This window comes from Scyliorhinus canicula, chromosome 9 (assembly GCF_902713615.1).
Source record: "Scyliorhinus canicula chromosome 9, sScyCan1.1, whole genome shotgun sequence".
NCBI classification, from domain to species: Eukaryota; Metazoa; Chordata; class Chondrichthyes; order Carcharhiniformes; family Scyliorhinidae; genus Scyliorhinus; species Scyliorhinus canicula.
The window spans coordinates 83,631,070-83,650,258 of NC_052154.1; the positions used below are offsets into that span (position 1 = coordinate 83,631,070).

At 44.1% G+C, this 19,189-nt stretch overlaps 1 protein-coding gene and 1 long non-coding RNA gene across 8 annotated transcripts in view; one reads left to right on the forward strand and one right to left on the reverse strand.

Moving 5' to 3' along the window:
- Window positions 1-19,189, forward strand: part of LOC119971491 (RNA-binding Raly-like protein) — a 1,731,169-nt gene that overhangs the window by 34,712 nt on the left and 1,677,268 nt on the right. The gene's annotated exons all lie outside the window — the stretch shown is intronic.
- Window positions 15,394-19,189, reverse strand: part of LOC119971493 — a 34,706-nt gene continuing 30,910 nt past the window's right edge. For all 3 annotated transcript variants that reach the window (XR_005461855.1, XR_005461856.1, XR_005461857.1), the window contains exons 2-3: window positions 17,811-17,924; window positions 15,394-15,601 (exon numbers count right to left, since the gene is read on the reverse strand). This is a non-coding gene — a long non-coding RNA (uncharacterized LOC119971493). The remainder of the gene's footprint in view (window positions 15,602-17,810; window positions 17,925-19,189) is intronic.

Here is a 19,189-nt window from a genome sequence, read left to right on the forward strand (position 1 = left end):
TGATTCAAAGTTAGGTGGCATTGTAGATAACCTAGATGATAACATAAAATTGCAATGCAATGTTGACAGACTAGGTGAATGGATAAAGTTGTGGCAGATGGAATTTAATTTAAGCAAGTGTGAGGTTATCCATTTTGGACCACAAAAGGATAGAGCCGAGTACTTTCTAAATGGAAAGAGGTTTGGTGCAGTGGATGTCCAAAGAGACTTGGGGGTTCAGGTGCATGGATCCATAAAATGCCAGGAACAAGTGCAGAAAATAATCAAAAATGGCTAATGGAATGGTAGCCTTTAGATCTAGAAGATTAGAATATAAAGACACACGGGTTATGCTGCAGCTGTACCAAACCCTGGTTAGACCACTGGTTAGAGTTCTGTGAGCAGTTCTGGGCACCACACCTTAGGAAGGATATTTTGGCTTTGGAGGGAGTGCATCGTAGGTTTATAAATACGATATCTGGACTACAGGGCTTAAGTTACGAGGAGAGATTACTCAAAGTAGATCTGTTTTCGCTGGAATTTAAAAGTTTAAGGAGTGATCTGATCAAAACGTTCAAGATATTAACAGGGAAAGGCAGGGTAGATAAAGATAAACTATTTCCACTGGTTGGAGGTTCTAAAAATAGTCTAAATATTGGGGTCAGACTGTTCAGGAGAGATGTTAGGAAGCATTTCTTCACTCAAAAGGTAGTAGAGGTTTGGAATTCTCTCCCACAAACAGCAGTTGAAGCTAGATCAGTTGTTAATTTGAAATCTGAGATAGATTTTTGTTAAGCAAAGATATTAAGGTCAAAGGCAAGTATATGGAGTTAGGTCAAAGATCAGCCATGATCTCATTGAATGGCGGGACTGAGGGGCTGAATGGCCTATTCCTGCTCCTATGTTCTTGTGTTCCATCTGTTCAGCTCTAGCTGTCTCTCTGGTTCCGTCTGCCAAAATAGCAAAACCCTGCTGATGCGGAAAACCTGAAATAAAGAGAACCATAATTCTGGAAATACACAGATCTGGCAGCATCTACAGGGGGAAAAACAGAGTTAAAGTTTCAGATCTGCAATCACCAGCAACATCTAATTGTAATTTGCTGAATTTTTACTGCTGTCTCATTGCCTTTTACAGCCAGGAGGGGGTTTAATTTAAACAGCCCTAATTTCTCCTCTGGAAACAGAAAGGTATTTTTTGGATTAACTTCCCCCTTCATAAGCGCTGCCATATTTCCCAATCCCTCGCTTTTGGTGTGATCCAATTTCTAACAATAACCTGAATGAGATAGGATGAACTCAAAGGGTTAGTTTATTTGCACACACTTAAATCATCGGAGGCAGATCACAAAATTGCCTCCTTTGCTTTCATACACTAAAAGACGGATAGAGAAAACTAAGATTGACAGTTAGGCCACAGCTAGAGTAGTATGTGCAGTTCTGGAATCCACAGTATAGGAGGGGTGTGATAAGCACTGGAAAGGGTGCAGAGGAGATTTACCAGGATGTTGCCTGGGCTGAATAGTTTTGAAGAGTTTCTGGATAGACCGTGGTTGTTTTCCTTGAAGCAGAAGAGACTGAGGGGGTACTAAGATGTATGAAGGGCATAGATAGAATCAACAGGAAGAAACATTTTCCTTCGGTGGAGGGATCGATGTTGAGGAGCATAGATTTAAGGTAAGGGGCAGGCGGTTTAGAGTGGATGTGCGGAAACCATTTTTCATCCTGAGGCTGGTGGCAGTCTGAAACTCACTGCCTGAAAGGGTAGATGAAGCAGAGACCCTCATAACATTTAATATATATTTAGATGTGTACTCACGGAGCCATGGCATGCAAGGCTTTGTGCAAAATGCTGGGAAACGCGATTAGAATAGTTAGGTGGTTGATTTTGACCAGCACAGACACAATGGGCTGAAGGGCCTTTTCTGTTCTGACAGAGAAAATAAATATTCTTTCACTTAGGTTCCAGAGTCCAGAATCAAAGTCCAACAAGGTGGTATAATTCACCTGAGGAAGGAGCAGTGCTCCGAAAGCTAGTGTTTGAAACAAACCTGTTGGACTTTAACCTGGTGTTGTAAGACTTCTTACTGTGCTCACCCCAGTCCAACGCCGGCATCTCCACATTGTGAAGAACTGAAAGGAAGGTTATGAGCAAGTTGACCAATCGGGGTGGGTAAGTTGACCAATCAGGGTTATGGAATGCAGATGGCCGTTGTATATCTCTCTTTGAATTTGGTCTGTGCAGCCCACATGGGGGTCATCTAGTTCCTCTTCAGAAATAGGTGTCTGTGATGATGGCATGGTTACTTCTTTTGTTCAGGGGTCACATAACTGTAGCCATTTAAAAGTCTTTGTCCAGTTTTTACAATGTTAGCCATGGCCACAAGGATATCTCTAATTTTATTGAAAATATACATGGGGCGGGGTGGGGGTTGATCTTAGTTCCCTCACACTCCACATAATTGATATTTTTTCTTTAAATATATTCTTTCACAGGATATGGGTGTCGCTGGCTAGGCCAATAATGATTGCCCAACCCTAATTGCCCTTGAGAGGTTTATGGTGAGGTGCTCTCTTAAACTGTTGCAGTCCACAAGGTGTAGTTGCGCCCAAAGTAAAATGATAAATCTTTGATCTGAGTGAAATAGTAGGTGTACTGCCATGATAGTAGTAATCACGGGGCACCTCATCCTGTACTCTGCTTCACAACAACATTTCTAAACCATTCCCTGGGCTCAGACTCGTGTTTTCATTGAAATGATAGAAATTACAGCAAATGGGGAGGCCACTCGGCCTCTCAAGCTGGTGTCCTTCCTCTCACTCCAAGCTCCACCCACTGCCCCAGCAATCCTTCTGATTTCTTTTCAATTTTTATTTTTCATTTTCATGGGAGTGGGCATCGTTTGCTGGGCCAGCATTTATTGCCCATCTCTAATTGCCCTTGAGTAGGGGGCAGTTAAGAGTCAACAACATCACTATGGGTCTGGAGACGCAGGTAGGCCAGACCAGACAAGTACAGCAGATTCCCTTCCCTAAAGGACATTAGTGAACCAGATGAGTTTTTACGACAATCGCCAATGGTTTTATGGTCGCCATTAGACCTTTACTTCCAGATTCTTATTGAATTTCACCATCTGCCCTTGGGGGATTTGAACCCAGGTCCCCAGAGCTTTATCCTGAGCTTCTGATTTACTAGTCCTTCTTAAAAAAGGTTTTTTACTCTCTCAATCATCACAAGATCCCATGATTCAATAGGCTTGAGGTGACTAATCTTCCTTCTGGTAGGAACTTTTGGTTTCTAATCCCAATTTACCTATCAATGGGAGAAACATTGTTCACTGTTTCCTCACTATAAGGTCCCTTGGATTCAGTAACCCCTACCCACTCACCTAGCCACCCAGCTAGCAAACGTCTCACCTCACGCCGGCCAATGTACCTAGGTAGGCAGTTCTGCTGTGGACCCGTGCGAGAACTATTGTTACAGCACCAACAACACAGCCCACAATCAGCACTTGGTTGATAATCCTATGTTGGAAATCACAGGCTTCGACCTCCTGTGCTGCGAATGGGTCAAACTGAACAAGTTTTGCACTGGAATCAGACCCTGTCGCAACAGCGTCTTGCACTGGGGACACCGTGACACATTCTTGTGCAACTGTGGTGAAGTGCAAACCATGGTGCATATATTCTGTATCTTCCATCAAGCAGAAGGTACAGAAGTCTGAAGACTCGCACATCCAGACATAGGAACAGCTTCTTCCACACAGCTACAAGGCTTCTCAATGACTCCCCCTCAGACTGATTTGTTCCCTGTAAGAACACTATTCATGATGCCCTATGCTACTCTTGCTCATGTATTTGCTTTGTTTGGCCCCTTGTTCCGCATGTAACCAATCACTGTTTGTCGATGTACCGTTTGTAAATGTTCTCTGTTGATTATTCCTTTTGTCTACTATGTACGTACTGTGTAAGTTCCCTCAGCCCCAGAAAAAATACTTTTCACTGTACTTCGGTACATGTGACAATAAATCAAATCAAATTGACAAGTGTGCCGAATTGCGCTTCAGTGATGGTCTCACTGCACAACACCAGGCTGATGAGGCTGCCCACTGGCTGAAGAATTTCAAATTTGCCACTGAGCTGCTCATCGGTGCAGTGGTAATTATTCCTATACTATATACTCAGCCCTCTGCAAGATTGACTCCGCCCAGCCTGCCCTAGATATGATTTTAGTCAACATTAAGTGGTTGCCTCAATATTTTATTGAGTGCCAAACAAGCCACCTTGAATGTAAAAAAAAGTCCCAAGGCTCGTAGAGAAGCATTCAGACAACATTTGGCACTGAGCAATGGAAGGAGATATTCGGATTGGTCATCAATGAGGGTAGCATGGTGGCGCAGTGGTTAGCACTGCTGCCTCACAGCACCGAGGTCCCACGTTCGATCCCGGCTCTGGGTCACTGTCCGCATGGAGTTTGCCCATTCTTCCCATGCTTGAGTGGGTTTCACCCTCACAACCCAAAGATCTTGTAAAATGAGTTGGGTACTCTAAATTTATTTTAAAAAAAGGATTGGTTATCAACAGCTTAGTTAAGTTTTCAAGTGCTGGGCAAATGAAGGAGGGTGGTGGGAGAGGGGGCCATGTTACATGAGATTGGGCTTGGAGAAACGCAGATATCTTGGTGGATTCTCCGAGTGTAGGACATTACAGGAATGGGAAGGGGTGAGCCCATGGACAAATTTGAACACAGGATGAAGATTTAGAATTTGAAACGTTGCTGGACTAGGAGCCAATGTAGGTCACCTCGCGCACAGGGACGCGTTGAACGTCCCAAAATGCACAGCAGAGCTTTCGATAAACTGGTGCTTCTTTGGCTGGGGTATCGGTGAAGCAACTGATAACACAGTCAGTGAAGGCAAACTGAACGAAAGTGGAGGTGTCAGTGCATTTGTGGAACCTCATCTTGTCTGGCGATGTTGCTAAGGGGCGAACCAACAGCAAGGAGTTACTGTCGGTGGGAACGGATGATCCCACCGGCAGGATCGGCCGGAAAATTCAGCCCATAGTCAGAATGCAATGCAGGAGGTTGGAGCAGAGGGGTGGAACTGCGTGAGGTCGGGGGGAGGGGGGGAGGGGGGGGTGGGGGCTGGGGGCTGGGTGGTTAGTGGTGGGGGTCAGAGGTAGCGGTGGTGGAGGAATCCTCAGTTGTGAAAAAAGGAAGATGTACAGTAAAGCCGAGTGTGGAATGCTGCATCTTCTGACCAGATGTGACAGAGACTGAGAAAGCAGGAGAACGGGATGGAGACCTCACCAGGAGCAGGGTGGGTGAGGACGTGTAGCTGAGGTAGCTGTGGGATTTCAATGGATGGTGGACTGACTGAGCAACTCCATGGGCGGTAGCTATCCATATTGTTTAAATTGATATGCTGGCATATAATACCTTGAGAGCACAATTGTTTTGATTAGCTCAAATTTAAATTCCTAGGTTGTGAGGAAAATTAACCAGTTAAATTATGCAAAATATATCAAAATCCTCTTCCAGCTGCCATTTTCATGAATTAATCAGCTGTATACAATCTTTTTAAAATGGGATTTTGTGACATAATTATATATATATTACATGTGGAAATTATTTAATTGTCTCCTAGATGTTCAGCATTCCTCAAACTGCTTTTGTACCACATCGAGATCCAAACTCGACTCCACGTGCTGCTACTTGCACATTCACACCCTCTTTCTTCAGCAGCACCCACTCACTTTATTTCAAAGTTGTTCTGGCTCGTAGTTTAATTTTATTCTTCGCCTCATTTAACAACAAATTATTTTCCTTCCTTTAGGTGTGAAGGATCACGAACTTCAATAACTGATTGTTGCTCACTCTCTTCTGGATCTTTCCTCCTGTTCCCTGCCCCCTGACCCCATCTCTACTTTGAATCTCTCCTCTTGGTAAATATTCACCATTCTCTCTGACCTTCGACCTCTGACTCTGAATGATCTATCCCTAGCAAAGCCTGAGCGCTCTCCCACACCTTCCTTCCCCGCACACGGTGGACCCTTTTATTAGTCTCCCATACTCTCCACCCACCTGGACCCGTTCCTCTGACTTCTTGCCCTCTCTACATTTTTATTATCAAGAACTGATGGCACAACATTGACCGTCTCAATTTCTCCGCTCTCCTCGCTCACTCTAACCAGCCTCCGTCTGAACTTGCAGCACTTCGTTCTCTCGGGGCCTACCCTTGCCACAGATTAAAAATCCTAGACAGTGGCGGATCTACATTTTTGGGGCCCTGAAGCTTGAACTGTTATGGGGGCAACCAGCAACGAGGTCTGGGTAACCACTGTTGTCTTCTTCAATGGGGTTGTTCCACGACAGATCACCACAAATGTTTTAAAAGTTTCACCACTGCATCTCAGATTTTGATTAAAATTGCTGTACTGGATTATCTCACATGTCAAAGTCACTGGTGTGAATAAAAATTTCCTATGCCTTATAGTTTTCGAGTTATGGGGGATGAAAATTAGGGAAATGTTATATACATGCATGATGCATCATAGAATGATGAAATAAAACATAGAAAAGACCAGTCAATATAATCCTTTATTTTAGACACCTATGACAATACGTACTACATGAAGCACATTTTACAAAATACTCTTTTTTCTGTTTTTTCTAGGAACATATTCACGTACAGTTTTGTCATATGAGAGCTTCCTTGCAATGTCATTTTCTAGAGACAATATGCATAAAGAATTTAAGCGCTCTTCAGTCATGGTAGACCGAAATTTGTTCTTTATAAAGGATAACTTTGAAAAATTCCTTTCTGCTTCACAGCTCGTGATAGGCATTGCCAAGTACAGCTTAAGTGCAGTAGTAATATTGGGGAACACTTCAATTAGGTGTTGCTCACAAATAAGCTGAAGAACTTCTGCGCATTGCATTTTAGATGGCGTGTTTTCTTCTGTCTTCTGGGATTTCCTAAGGTGCAAATATTCTTTGAACTGATAACACTCGTTTACTAATTTGTGGTCAATATCATCTTTGTAATACGATATTATAAGTTTAATACGTTCCTCATCAATTTCAGAATTGTTCACCAATTCTGAGAGGAACTTGAACCTTTTCGCAATCTGCTCATACGGGTCAATCCTCTTGCGGAACTGGATTATCAAGCAGTCATAGAGTTGATAGAGAACTTCTATCCTAAATTTGTCAGCTCCTCTCTAAGAAGCAATACCTTGTTCCATCTGAAAATTTCCTTGCAACAATGCGTTTAGAAGCATCAGAATAATTTGAGGTGATATCTTCACACAAACCTTTTGCTTCTGATTCATAGTGTGAAATCCTATCGGCTGAATTTTATCTGAGTTCTTTAACAAACAAAAGTAAAGATGATAGCAGAAGATAATCTTCAAATACGTCAAAACCAGGCGTTTGGCGTTTCTTACTTGTTTTGTTGAAACGCTCCAGCACTTCTTCCCAAACGACTGTTAAAATAGCATATTCCAGCTTTACCAACTTTTGGTATAAATTCTTTGCATCTCGTTTACATTCAGGCTTCGCTTCTGAGTCTTCAAAAATATGTTTAAGAGCTTGTAAAATACCCATATATTCATATTTAATTGCCCAGACTGCTTCATAGTGTGCAGAACATGCAGTTAAACTTAAGCTCTTTAGAGAAAAATATAGATTGCCCTGTGTGTTTTTAAATCCCCCATCTTCGTGGAGATCCAGAAAAGAAAACGTACTTCTCCTGCAAAATGCCAAAATAGTCAACAATTTCAGGTACAGTAGACACTGCCTTTTCTCCAACAAGGTTAAGTGAATGGGCTGCACATGGTGCATAGTCTGCGTACCTCTTAATGTTTTTAAAGAATGCTTGCAGCCCTTTTTTACCTGTATTACTTAGCTTACTTTTCTAAATATAACATTTATTTTTGAGTAGGGGTAACTAAAATATTGTATCCTTATGAACACTTTATTGAAAAAAAATCTTGTCGAGATCGCTATCACGAGTGCTATCACGTTGAAAATTCCCGTTAGCATTGTGTTTGCCTTTTTCAACGGCTCCCCTTTTTTGTTACGACACGTCATCTATTCTTTGTATTTCTGTCATAAATGTTAATCGTGTTTTAAATTATTTATGATTATTTTATGTTAAATATATTTAGAATGAAACATCCTTAATTTGAACGTTTTTTTGTTTACAGCTAGACTACATGATACTTTAATAACCTTTAATTTTTATTTGAACTATTATTTTGTATTGAATTACACTAAATTATTATTTTTTAAAAACCCCTTCTCATACAGTAGACCCAACATTTTTAAGCAATGTGCACTAAAGTCGCTTCTGGGGCCCCTCCGGGATTAGGGGCCCTGAAGCCTGAGCTTCATTAGTTTCATAGTAGATCCGCGCCTGGAGATAGATGTTGTATCTTTGTACTAACAGCATAAAAGAATAGGCTTGAAGATGCATGTGGGTTGAATGCAAATGATCAACAAGAGGTTTATTAGATGGATATTCACTGTACAAAAGCCTATTACACCACGGCCTGTCACGTGACTTGGCTCTCAAGGAAACATTGCACACAATTACAACAGCTGATGAGCATGCAAGGATCATAGAAGAGATTATTGCAAAATGTGAAGTAAGTAAAGAATATGAGAGGACGCTGTCACATCCTATTAAAGTCTTCTGTTGTCACAAGAAATTAATGAAGCAGTTGCCATGGATCTAAAGGTATGGAACAAAGACGGAAGCATTTTAATTTTACACTTTATATAGACATGGCTACCAGATTCAGTTTTCCTGCAGCAATAAATAAGGGTAAATGGGTAAAATGGATTGGGGCTTGGGATACTGGCTAAATTTATGACAGTGACAGGAAATCTGCAGGTGTCCATTTCTTTCAGCAGTGGATTCTGAAATAAATCATGTGGTGATCAATGAGATGCTGCATAAATCTGAGCCAACCATTCAATCTGCAAGCTATTAATTGCCCTGGCATGGGAAGTCTATGCAAAGAATTTACTTCAGATATTTGGGGGTATAGACATGATCAATTGGCCGATGGGAGGAATCCAAAATTACCTTCTGTGCTGTTGTGATAATCTCTCTGCCCTAGAGGGAGAACAATTAAGCCGGGTTTCCCGTGGTGGAGGCAGCTCACCATTTGTCTGCTGGTCCTGCCGAAGTCAGTGACCGTTTGTGTTGCTTAGCAGTCGCACCACTGGAAAACCATGGGGAGGGGTCGACCTTGGCGGGATGTGAAGATCCAGCCAATGGAAAGAGCTGGAAAATCCTAACCTTAGTTCCCCCTTTTCTGTGCACATGAATACGCGATGTACAGGGTGAAGGGCATTTGACAAGGCTGAAATCGCAGAGAAAATGTGGAGAGCTGCAAAGGCATTGCATAGGACTATAGAACATAAAACATAGAACAGTACAGTACAGAACAGGCCCTTCGGCCCTCGATGTTGTGCCGAGCCATGATCACCCTACTCAAACCCACGTATCCATCCTATACCCGTAACCCAACAATGCTCCTCCTTAACCTTAACCTTACTTTTTAGGACACTATGGGCAATTTAGCATGGCCAATCCACCTAACCCGCACATCTTTGGACTGTGGGAGGAAACCGGAGCACCCGGAGGAAACCCACGCACACACGGGGAGGACGTGCAGACTCCGCACAGACAGTGACCCAGCCGGGAATCAAACCTGGGGCCCTGGAGCTGTGAAGCATTTATGCTAACCACCATGCTATCGTGCTGCCCCTAAATCCAAGCTAGATTTTAATCTTGGGGATTTAGTACCTAGAGGGTCATTAAAAAGTAGAAAGATCTGGGTAAAATGATAGAGTGTGATGGTGAGGCATTCTTCAAACTCTTAAGTCAAACCCTTAACGTCCATTCATCATGGTTAATTGGGATTGATTACCAACTTTCAGAATCGGAGCAGGCAATGAGACAGGTTGCGCCTCACATACTCATGTTTGACGGTAAGAAGGAATACAATATGGTAGATCAGGGGCCCAAAGGCGATAGGCAGAATAATACTGACACACAGGCCAGAGCCATCATTCGAAGAATCTCTGCCTGGAGTGGGTTCCCAGCTGACGTACATGCTAGAAAGGCCAAGTGAATGCAAGGATGCTACTGTTGTTAGGAAGAGCAGGGAAAAACATGGGTAAGTCCAAATATAGGGTACATATCCAAGATGGTGGACAATGAGTAAGATAAGTGGACTGACAAAATGGAGTAAAGAGGTGGAAAATAAGAAAATACAGTGAGAGTTCTAGTGGACCTGGGAGTGACTCACAAAAACAGCCATATACTGGCGATAGAATCTCTGAGAGAGGGCAGGAGAGATCTTGCAGTAGTCATCCAGAAGGACCTTGACGACAGATAATCTAGAAAAATTGGCTACAAACAAATTAGTGTGAGGAGCCTGCTTAGTCCTCACGATCTCACTCCAATCAGGTTCACAGGAGGAGAGGGCTATGCGCATATCAGGTGTAGACTTCAGCCAGTTCATTTGTGCCGTCTTCATCTTTGCGAAAATGGAAAATCCAACTTCTCACATGTAGGTTGTTGTGAAGGGCAAGGGCAAGAGCAACAAAATGCTTGTTTTACTCAGCACGGGATACTCCTGGGAGATGTTACTTCAGAATGCCGACAGCCTCATGGGCTTTTGGCGTGTTTTTAATGTGTTGTCACAGGCAAGGTACAGCAGTGTAGTCTTTTGATTTGGAGTCAGCTGTAAGTTAATAACTGACTCTGGGGTTGCAACCTCAAAAGGATTACAGAGAAACATATAGAGAAAATAGAAGCAGGAGGAGGCCATTCGGACTTTGCCCTGCTCCACTATTCATTATGCTCATGATGTTCTCCCCGTGTCTGTGTGGGTTTCCTCCGGGTGCTCCGGTTTCCTCCCACTGTCTGAAGACGTGCAGGTTAGGTGAATTGGCCATGATAAATTGCCCTTAGTGACTAAAAAGGTTAGGAGGGGTTATTGCGTTACTGGGAGAGGGTGGAAGTGAGGGCTTAAGTGGGTCGGTGCAGACTCGATGGGCCGAATGGCCTCCTTCTGCACTGTACGTTCTATGTATCTATGTAAATTGATCATCCCATTTAAATTGAAAATTTAAATTAAATTGAAATAATTTAAAAGAAAAACAAATTGTCAAACACAATGTCATGCTTTGACTGATAATTGTTTAGAATTTGAAGATAAAAGCTGCCACAGTTTTGCCATCAGCATTGCATATCCCTCTTCCTATCTTTTCCTATTACCACGGAGAATGTTGCTGTGTTTGAAGGAAAAATGAATGAATGTTGCCTGAATAATGATTTCAACATTCATCCTAAGGCAAATGTACAGGACAAATCAAACCCGCCCGATTACTGCCCAATCAGTCTACTTCGATCATCAATAAAGTGATAGAAGGGGTCATCAACAGTGCTATCAAGCGGCACTCACTCAGCAATAACCTGCTCACGGGTGCTCCGTTTCGGTTCCGCCAGGGCCACTCACCTCTTGGCCTCATTACAGCCTTGGTTCAAACATGGACATGAGAACTGAATTTAATAAGGACACGGGAAGTCCACACCGAATGAGAAACAAAGTCTTATTTCTACAAACTATATGTACACTACCCGGTAGATCCTGACTGGGTTCTTGCTCTGTCGGTGCCTTACTGGCCAACCTTATATACATGGATTAATTGAGATATCCCGTTCATAGCGGGGGAGCTCATACTCTGCAAGGAGCACGGGGAAGACAAATATTTCCACCTAGAAGCCCGCGAGGGGATGATTTAGCACAGTTGGCTAAACAATTGGCTTGTAATGCAGAATAACGCTATCAGCAATGGGTTCAGTTCCCATACCGGCCTCCCCGAATGGGCACCGGAATGTGGTGACTAGGGGCTTTTCACAGTAACTTCATTGAAGCCTACTTGTGACAGCAAGCAATTATTATTATTAATTAAACTGGAGTCAATGGGTATCAGGTGGAAAACTCTCCACTGGTTGATGGTTGTGGTTCTTGGAGATCAATTATCTCAGTTCCAGGACATCACTGCAGGCGTTCCTCAGGGTTGTATCCCAGAGCCAATAATTTTTAGCTGCTTCATCAATGACCATCCCGTCCCCATAATGTCAGAAGTGGGGATGTTCGTTGATGATTCCTCAATGTTCAGCACCATTTGTGACTCACCGATACTGAAGCAGTCTATGATCAAATTCAGCAAGACCTGGACAATATCAAGGCTTAGGCTGGCAAGTGGCAAGTAATATTCATGCCACACAAGTGCTAGGCAATGCCCGTCTCCAACAAGGGACAATCTAACCATTGTTCTTTGACATTGAATGGGTTTTTCATCACTGAATCCCCTACTATTAACATCCTGGGGTTACCAATAACCAGACACGGAACTGGACTAGCAATATAAATACTGCAGCTATCAGAGCAGGTCAGAGGCAGGAATTCTTTGGCGAGTAACTCACTTCCTGACTCCCTAAAGCCTGTCCACCATCTACATGGCACAAGTCAAGAGTGTAATGGATTACTCCCCACTTGCTTGGATGAGTGCAGCTCCAACAACACTCAAGAAGCTTGACACTATCCAGGACAAAGCAGCCTGCTTGATCGGCACCCCTCCCACAAACATTTATTATGGCCACTAACGAAGGATGGTGGCAGACATGTGTACCATTGACAAGATGCACTGCAGGAACTAACCAAGGTTCCTTAGATGACATCTTCCAAACCCACGACCAACACCAACTAAAAGAATGAGGGCAGTAGAAATATCTGAACACCACCACCTGGATGTTACCGTCCAAGCCACTCACCACCCTGACCTGGAAATATATCACCATTACTTTATTGTCACTGGGTCAGAATCCTGGAACTCCCTCCCTAACAGCACTGTGGGTGTAACGTCACCACATGGACTATAGCGGTTCAAGAAGGAGTCAGGAGAGCTAAAGGGGGTCACGAAAAGTCATTGGCAAATAGAGTTGAGGTAAATCACAAGGCTTTTTACATGTACATAAAAATCAAGAGGGTAGCCAGGGAAAGGGTTGGGCCCCTGAAAGACAGGGGAGGGAATTTATGTGTGAAGCCAGAGGGAATAGTCAAGCTACTAAATGAATACTTTGCATCAGTATTCACCAAAGAGAAGGAATTGGTGGATGTTGCGTCTGGAGAAGGGTGTGTAGATAGCCTGGATCACATTGAGATCCAAAAAGACGAGGTGTTGGGCGTCTTGAAAAATATTAAGGTGGATAAGTCCCCAGGGCCTGATGGGATCTACCCCAGAATACGGAAGAAGGCAAGAGAGTTTAATCCAGACAAATGTGAGGTAATGCATTTTGGAATGTCTAGTACCGGTAGGGAATATACAGTGAATGGTAGGACCCTCAAGAGTTTGACAGTCAGAGAGAGATCTAGGTAATGTCCCGGAGGACTGGAGAATAGCCAATGTTGTTCCTTTGTTTAAGAAGGGTAGCAAGGATAATCCAGGGAACTACAGGCTGGTGAGCCTTATGCCAGTGGTAGGGAAATTACTGGAGAGAATTCTTCGATCCAGGATCTACTCCCATTTGGAAGCAAGTGGACTTATTAGCGAGAGGCAGCACGGTTTTGTGAAGAGGGGGTCGTGTCTCACTAACTTGATAGAGCAGGTCACAAAGATTGTTGATGCAGGCAGGGCAGTGGATGTTGTCTATATGGACTTCAGTAAGGCCTTTCACAAGGTCCCTCATGGCAGACTGGTACAAAAGATGAAGTCACACGGGATCAGAGGTGAGCTGGCAAGATGGACACAGAACTGGCTAGGTCATAGAAGGCAATAGAATTAGCAATAGAAGGGTGCTTTTCTGAATGGAGGGCTGTGACTCATGGTGTTCCACAGGGATCAGTGTTGGGACCTTTTGCTGTTCGTAGGAATAGAAATCATTTGGTGGAAAATGTAACTGGTTTGATTAGTAAGTTTGCGGATGACACAAAGGTTGGTGGAATTGCGGATAGCGATGAGGACTGTCAGAAGATACAGCAGGATTTACATAGTTTGGAGAGATGGCAGATGGAGTTTAATCCAGACAAATGTGAGGTAATGCATTTTGGAAGGTCTAATACAGGTAGGGGATATACAGTGAATGAACCCTCAAGAGTATTGACAGTCAGAGAGATCTAGGTGTACATGTCCACAGGTTACTGAAAGGGGCAACACAGCGGGAGAAGGTAGTCAAGAAGGCATATGGTATGCTTGCCTTCATTGGCCGGAGCATTGAGTGTAAACATTGGCAAGTCACGTTGCAGCTGTATAGAACTGTAGTTAGGCCCCACTTGGAGTATAGTGTTCAATTCTGGTTGCCACACTACCAGAAGGATGTGGAGGCTTTAGAGAGGGTGCAGAAGAGATTTACCAGGAAGTTGCCTGGTATGGAGGGCATTAGCTATGAGGAGAGGTTCAATAAACTCAGTTTGTTCTAACTGGAATGCCAGAGGTTGAGGGGCGACCTGATAGAGGTCCACAAAATTATGAGGGGTATAGACAGAGTGGATGGTCAGAGACTTTTTCCCCAGGATAGAGGGGTCAATTACTAGGGGGCATAGGTTTAAGGTGGGAGGGGCAAGGTTTAGAGGAGATGTACGAGGCAAGATTTTTACACAGAGGGCAGTGAGTGCCTGGAACTCTCTACCGGAGGAGGTGATGGAAGCAGGGACGATAGTGATGTTTAAATGGCATCTTGACAAATACATGAATAGGATGGGAATAGGGGGATATGGACCCCGGACGTCTAGAAGATTTTAGTTTTGATGGGCAGCATGGTCGGTGCAGGCTTGGAGGGCCGAAGGGCCCGTTCCTGTGTTGTACTTTTCTTTGTTCTTTGTACTCACCATCACCTTCTTAATGGAAAGCATGGATGGGCAATAAATGCTGACGTAGCAAGCGACGGAATGTCAATGTAATGTCTAGGCCGATCATGCAGCAATTATCAGGAAAGCAGAATTAGTGGAGCCCAGATCCCCTCAGAGGTTACTGCCATCTTCTCAAGGGCAATTAGGGATGGGCAATAAATGCCGGACTAGCCAGTGAAGCCCACATCTTTAGAATTAAATTTTGTTTTAAAAACTGTGCATTTTCTGTTCCTGAAGAACGTGTGGGCAGCATAATCCTCGTATTACAGAATCTGCCTTAAGCAAGAGTCCTTCCTCTGCTTAAAAAGGTTCCAGGGCCAATTTGAGGATGATTGAGGCATCAATGAACAATTGCTACATTCAGATAAAACTGTGATTGATGGTACACCAAGCCATGGAAGATAACTGGCACTCAGTTTATTTCAGAATTTGTTTGGAAATCAAAAATTTCTGTTATTGAAAAAAAAGCCAACTCTTTGGACTGATTAAATTGATCTTTTATTGGTTTTTCAGGCAGCTTCTTTGAATCTCTCATAGTAAATTTTAACTCTTCCAATGTGTATCCTTCTCATCTCTTCAGTTCAGATTTCCTGCACTCCTGATTTGATCAAGTTGGTCAAGGACTGGACAGTGGTGGTGGGGAAATGAATGCTGTGAGCAAGATTTCTGATGAGTTGTACATCTACCTGGATAAAGTGAGGAAGAAAAATGCTAGTTTTTCAGGAAATTGAAACACCACTGCACTATCTATGAAGCCCTTGCAATCTGCTTCCCAAGTACTGTTTATTGTACTATTCACCTTGAATAATACAAAAATGGCGACTTTTATCAAGATAACACACAACTTTTCACTCATGTTCTTCTAAGTGAAACTGACTTGGGAGACTGCAGAGAACTTTGCTACCACCTTTCACGCTACTTGCACTTCACCTTTCAATGGAATGAGATCTGGCTCCACTGGAATAACCCACCATGCTGTAACTTACAGAGGATCTCCGAGACAATGGGTGGAATCTTACCATAATTTGGTCAGGCTCACACAGAAAACTGCCGTGAAGTCTCCAGCTCCACAGATAGATTTTCCCATGGAATCTTGTGCCTCTTAGGTGAAAATAACAGAGTGGGCGTGGTTTACGTTGTCACTCTAGGGGGATGGGGCCACGCAAAGCCTGGAACTGGATCCGAAGAGGTCGGGGTGCCCTCGCTGCAGCCGATCGAAGCCCAGCCCACATCATGGAGGTCTCGGGGACATGTCCCCACAACATTCATCGCCACCATCTCCCAACCCTCAATCTCTGCTCTCTCCCCACACAGCAAAACACTCCCCTCTTGGTTAGGTGGATTGGCCATGATAAATTGCCCTTCGTGACCAAAAGGGTTAGGAGGGGTTATGGGGATAGGGTGGAAGTGAGGGCTTAAGTGGGTCGGTGCAGACTTGATGGGTCGAATGGGCTCCTTCTGCACTGTATGTTCTATGTTCTATGGGTCTCCCATCAGGATAGATCTCTGGCACTGGTCCCTAGCACTGGTTAGCAGTGCCAACCTGTGTGGGAGCTGTGCCAAGACACTACCTGGACATATTCCACTGACTCTCCCCCCTCCTCCAAGGGCAGTGTGCCTCCAGTGACATTCCCCCAGCTGCCTCATGCCTGACCAGACTTGTGAAACTCACCGATGTGATGCCACATTGGTCAGGTATGAATATTTAATTGTGGGGGGGGGGGGGGATCATTTGGTGTGGGGGGGCCGGTAATAATATTAAAACTCATTCAAATTTATTAAAATTATGTTTACGACAATTGTGGGTGTGTATCTCATGAGGTCGCTGGCGAGGAGCATGGAAAATCAGCCAACTCGCCGGTGAGAATGGCAGTTCCTGTGAGATTTCCCACCCTCGCTGGCGATCCTGCGGTCTCGGGTCACTGTCTGTGTGGAGTTTGCACTTTCTCATGTCTGCGTGGGTTTCCTCCGGGTGCTCCAGTTTCCTCCCACAGTTGAAAGATGTGCAGGTTAGGTAGATTGGCCATGATAAATTGCCCTTGGTGTCTAATGATGCGCAGGTTAGGTGAGGTTACAGGGATGGGGTGGGGGCTCTTTTGGAGGATCGGTGCAGACTCTGTGGGCCAAATGGCCTCCTTCCGCACTGTAGGGATTCTATGAGTCCATGTTATCCCATGCAAGGAGCTTCTTGGCATCACAAACACAGGCTTCTTTCTCAGGCTCAATGGCAATCTTAAGAGCTGCTGGCTGGCCAGATTTTGGAACGCTCACGCAGTCATCATGGCCAGGGTGTTAAAACATCCTTCCCATGCATGAGAGAGAGAGAGAGGTCAGTCTTACAAACTTTGAAGCCAATCATCTTAATTGCCAGCAGTGATGTGTCCGTTCCCGAGGCTGACATAGTCTGACGTTTACCGGGTTTGCACGATAGGAGTTGATGAGTAACATCTTGGAGACAGAATTTCCCATTCCCCCTCACTGTTCTTTTGCGGTGATGGAGGCAGCCTGCCATTGACTGGCAGTTGGATCGACCAGTCCCGCCATTGTCAATGGGCTTTACGTGGCGTGGCTGCTAGCCCCCCACCAGGCGCAGCACCGGGGGCGACGGAGACTTTTTGGTTGTAACACCAGACGGATCCTGCGGACGTAGCCACAGAATCGGAGAATCCAGCCTAAGGAATTTACACTTGCTGCTCTTGGAGATCTATGACCCTACACTCCGGAACAAATCTAATTCCTTGTGCATTTGTTAGTACAATGCTTCTTCCCCAGAGTGAGCTCACCTATTTAGCTTGTCACCATAAGACACCGGTGTATAATTTTAATCCACTGCCTAATTTAATGCTCTGATTTTTTTGATTATAAAAGTGTTATTATAAAAGTGAATTGTTTCACCTGTAGCTTCGTGAGGATTTGAAGCACAAAGTGGCTCCGTGTAAATGGTACCCAATAGGCATAGAACTCAGCATGATGTGGAATTAATTAGCCATCCATCTTACATCATAGGACCTGTGGTGAATAAATATGGAAGAAAAATCATACCGGTGCAGAGAAATGCTGTTGATGTTCTTAGCCGAGCATTACTTTATCTTTCAAAGAATGCAATTTTGTCTACCCTTAATGTAACTGGCCTGATGAAATTGCTTCAACAACTAAAGGGTTGAATATTTCAGGTTTTTTGATGGTACAAATTCAATGACTGGCATACTTACACTGTTAGCTATAGATGTGGATGAATTCTTTCACTGCTTATCCATTGTGTACCATTACGAGCTTGCAGCAATTGCTTATTGTATGATTCATTCATTCTTCAGTGTGGATTTATGCCTAAGTGCTTTTGATTGCACTGACTATTAGCATAATATCAATTTAAAAATATCAAGTATTTTTTTTTACCCGTGTGGTCTGAACACTCTGAAAACAATTCTCTCCCAAAATGGCCAGTCTCCAGTTTAAAATGCAGAGCCAAATGTGTGGGATGATTGTGGCCTGGTAGTTGTTGGTATTGAAATGGCTGGAATTCCTGTGGTACCTGCCTATTGTGTAGGTCTAGACAATTAATATTGACAGACTGTTTGATCCTTGGACATGTGGAATCTCGGGCGGGATTCTCCAACCCCGCGGCAGAGTGTCCACGCCGTCGTAAACGCCGTTGTGTTTTACAACGGCGTGAACGGGCCACTCCCATAACTAATTCTGGCCCCATTTTTAAAAAAGAAGCTGTATTCTGTGGTGAGATTTCCCTCAGTACTTTTCCAGTGATGCACAAGGGTGGAGCGAATGATGCAGTTTATTCATTTGGGGAAGGGAAACCTTTGCAAGTATAGCTGTATATTGGGAATTATAATGTGCTTCAGTCTCTCTGACTGACTGCGATGGTCCTGGAAAGCCCCATGAACTCAAGCAGTAGGGGTGGGATTCGCTGTTCCAGAAACCAAGGGCTGGATTCTCCGTTTTTGGGACTATGTCCCCACGCCGTCATGAAAACTGTACTCTTTTACGCCAGGAAAACTGGTGTCAAAAAGCCACAGATTCACCGACTTGTAGGGGGCTAGCAGGCAACTGTCGTAGAGCTCGCAGCTCTCGTTGCCAATGTGGCCCTCCGAACTTCCAGGTCAGAGGCCGTGCATGTGCGTGGCGGCGGACTCAGCCCATGGACCTGGAACGCCAAAATAGTGCCATAGATCGGCCGCTCGCCCGCACACATAGCCCCCGGTCCCGAATTTACCCCAGGAGTGATGACTCTGACCAATAGGTATCTTTTATGTAAAAAC